At 43.2% G+C, this 4,112-nt stretch overlaps 1 pseudogene; it reads right to left on the bottom strand.

The window, feature by feature from the left end:
* Positions 1,469 to 3,736, bottom strand: Gm12183 (predicted gene 12183; annotated as a pseudogene).

Genomic DNA, 4,112 nt, shown 5'->3' on the forward strand with positions numbered 1-4,112 from the left:
TCCCCTTGACTTGAAATTCCAGTTGAAAAAAAAACAAAAACACAAAACAAAAAAGAATAACTAACATTTTATAAGCATGGTCCAGATATTTAAAACAAACGTGGGCATCATCCAAATTCAATGTAAGAAGAAATGGGTCTGAACAGACAAACACTCTATAAAGACTTCTTAGAGCCCAATTAGAGAGCTCAGTGCTTAAGAGCACTTGTTGTTCTTCCGGAAGATTCCAAGTTCTGCTCCCGGCACCCATGTCAGGCAGTTTACAACCATTTGTAACCCCAGCCTCAGGAGATCTGCTGTCTCCAGCCTCTGTGGACACCTGCACTCATATGCATGCACTCACATACAGACACGCATGCCTATACTTAATTTAAAAATAATAAAAAAACATCTTTTAGGAATAACCTGTTACAGGGGCTAATGATATGAGTAGGCTCAGAACAATTGCTGCTCTTGCAAAGGGCCCTGGTATTCTGACTCCCTCTTCTGGCCGCCATGGGAAACAGGCATGCACATGGCGCACATACACACATAAAGGCAAAACACTCATACCAATAGATAAATCTATTCTTTTTTTTTCAGTCTTCAAATATCTTTTATTGGAAGGCCATGCATTGCCTTCATTTATTGCTACGCTCTCCGGTCGAGTCAACTGGACAAGCTGAAAGGCTTAAAAGTCACTCATGAGGCAAAAGAGTTTCAAGGAAGCTCTCCTCCTGGAGTCTAGCGTTCCCTACCCATACAGTAATTTTTCATTCCCGCATTCCATTCTTGCGTTAGTCTAGTGTATGGATCCACGTGTTCTCTTTCAGTATTTTCCTATTATAAGTGCTTTTTAAAATTGAATTCTGACATGGCTTAAGCCTTCTGCCAGTGTTCCAACAGTCCAAGGGCATCCTTGACCAAGATCAAGGGTTTAGAATTCAGCAAGATTGTAAAAGCTAAGTCACTCCCTTACACAGGAATTTACCATCACTTAGGAAGAAGGAAGTTTCAGACCAAAGGAGAAACCAGAATAGATACTATAGCAGAGTTACACCCATACACACGTATTTACAATGGCCTAAGGGGAAGGTGGACTATACAAGAGACTCAAATAGGAACTATGGCAAGGACGTGAAGCCCTTGACCCTGGCTTCTAAGATTAGCGAATTTTAGGTGGAGCCCTTGTTGATCCCAGCTGTTATCAATGTATTCTATCCTGGGTGGTTCCCATTAGACCTTTTGTGTTTACATTCCTCTGTTTTATGTAAGATTCCGGTTACCTCAATTGTACCTTGCGAATATGTCACCCAACTTCCTTATTGTCCTCTGCATAAAAAGTCTGATGCTCGAGTTGTAAAATTACATTCAGATTCCACACAAACTCTCCTGCGTGCGTGTCTGTCTGTCATTCATCCACGCTTTGCCCACCCGCGTCGAGAGACCCCGTTCCACACAGACACAGGGACCCAGAAGGTCTGCAGCAATTTATTGTATTTGAAATCACTGTACAGTTACTTTTGTGAAAACACTGCCTGCATTTTCTAGTGCAAAAAAAACTGAAAATTGTTTCAGGAATGTAGAGAAATATCCAACTTAAATAGCGAAAAAAGTGCACCATAATTACTACCGTACTGCAGTCATTTCTGCATTTCCCATGTTTCTTAAATAACTATCTTGTCTGATAACACACAATATAAAGAGCAATTATGAAAAACAGACATTTACATATACTTCTAAAGTCTTATTGAGAATACCCTGTTGGCACGGGATAGCCAATCATAGGCGCAGCAGCTGCGGTAGCAGGATACGCATATGCCTGTTGGTTCATACCATTGTGCATATTTGCAACATTACTTCCATATTGCTGAGTGCTATCATAATCGTTCTGGTAAGTCCCTGTTGGATTACCAGTCCTAAAACTGGTCTGTATGCCAGCAGATACAAAATTACTTCCAAAGCTCCCATTGGTGTAATTTGCAGTACTGTAAACATCATTCTGAGTTTTAGCCCCAAAATCTCTCTTAAGCAGATTAGAGTAGCCTCTGTCATAGTTTTCCCTGTCTCTAAAGGTATTAAATCCACCCCTTTTGCCTGCAGAGTATCTGTCACGACGATCGTCCTTCATGCCTCCTCTACCCCTGGAACGACCTGAACCTCTGTCTTCGACCAACTGAAGCAACTTGGGATTAATTGCTTGATTAGCTTCCCGAAGCACAGAGATAAGGTCGCTCGCTTGCTTTATGTTATTAGGTGTAAAGAAAGTATATGCTGTGCCTGTTTTGGTACTGCGAGCAGTTCTTCCAATTCGATGAATATAATCCTCTGAGGAGTTAGGGTAGTCATAATTGATGACAAATTTCACATCTTCCACATCTAGCCCTCTGGAGGCCACATCAGTAGCAATCAGAATAGAAGCTTTTCCATGTTTGAATTCACTTAGAACCCAGTCACGTTCCTGCTGACTCTTGTCACCATGGATGCCCATGGCAGGCCACCCATCTCTCCTCATTTTTCTGGTAAGTTCATCACATCTTCTTTTGGTTTCAACAAAAACAATGGTTTTATTCTCCTTCTCACTCATGATTTCTTCCATCAGAAGAATAAGCTTTTCATCCTTTTCGACATCATGACATACATCCACAATCTGGAGAATGTTATGGTTTGCACTCAGTTCCAGCGCACCAATATTGATATGAATATAGTCTTTCAGGAAATCTTCAGCAAGCTGTCTTACTTCTTTTGGCCAAGTTGCACTCCACATTAGTGTTTGCCTATCAGGTCTTATTTGATCCACGATTTTCCTTATCTGGGGTTCAAATCCCATATCAAGCATCCTATCAGCTTCATCGAGGACAAGGTACGTTGTTCTTCTCAGATTGGTTTTCCCACACTCTAAAAAGTCAATCAGTCTTCCAGGTGTTGCAATACAGATTTCCACGCCTCTTTCCAAATCACGAATCTGTGGTCCTTTGGGAGCACCACCATAGATGCAAGTAGACTTCAAGCGACAAGCTCTACAATATTCAGCAGCCACTTGCTGCACCTGCTGTGCCAGTTCTCGAGTTGGTGCCAGCACCAAGCAAATAGGCCCATCACCTCTCTCTAGGAATGGCTGGTGGATTATGTGTACAATGGCAGGCAGCAAATAAGATAGTGTTTTCCCAGATCCAGTCTGAGCTACTCCAACCATATCCAATCCACTGAGAGCAACTGGCCAGCCCTGAGCTTGAATAGCAGTGGGTTCAGTGAAGTTCTGCCTTGCAATCACGTCCATGACATTCGCAGGAAAGTTTGCTTCATAAAACTTCAGAACAGGTTTTGGACAGTTGTGACCTCTAACTGTAATTTCCTTGCTTCTTCTGTATGTATCAACCTCTTGTGCGGTGCGCCTTGCCAAATCAGGGTGTTCTTGATAAAAATTCTTCTCAAATTTGGGCAGCTCATCAAGATTCCACTTCTTTTTAACTAGTTTCTCCCCAGGATTTCCAAACTTCTTTCCAGAGAGGGGTCCTGTTCTACTCCCTCCAAATCGAGGTGCACCAAACCCTCGATCCCGGCTGTGGTCTCGGTCACTAGAATAACTCGACATGGCGTCAATGGTGGCGGTGTGCGGGCGGAACCCAGTGAAAGTAGAATCCAGTGGCGAAGGGTCGCTGAGAGAAGGTGAAGCCTCTGTGGGGGCGTCACCAGCGGAGGGGGCTGGTGGTGTCGAGGGCCGGAGCTGGGAGGGCAAGGAGCGATGGAAATGAATCGATAAGTCTATTCTTAAAGCGTAACTATTAGACCTTCTTGAGAGGCTGTTTAATATGCATCTGAAACTCTAGCTTGACTTTAACATCCAAACCACTGGGTTAAGTAGTCTGAGCCCAGAGAATTGGATTTGCCATCTGGGTTAAATCTAGATCAAGCTTCTCTTTTTCCAGTGGGCTGCCTGTTCTTAAATGAGAATCAGGTTCGTAAGGTTAATGTCTACTTGGAAGTCAAAGAGACCCAACTGTGCATCTTAGCTCCTTCAGTCACAACCTGTGTGACACTGGAGGAGTCACCTAACCCCACTCACTGATCATATTTACTTGTCACAAGAGAAAAGAGAGGAAGGGGAGAAGGAGAAAGAATCAGAACCACTG

Source organism: Mus musculus, chromosome 11 (genome assembly GCF_000001635.26).
Source record: "Mus musculus strain C57BL/6J chromosome 11, GRCm38.p6 C57BL/6J".
Lineage (NCBI taxonomy): Eukaryota > Metazoa > Chordata > Mammalia > Rodentia > Muridae > Mus > Mus musculus.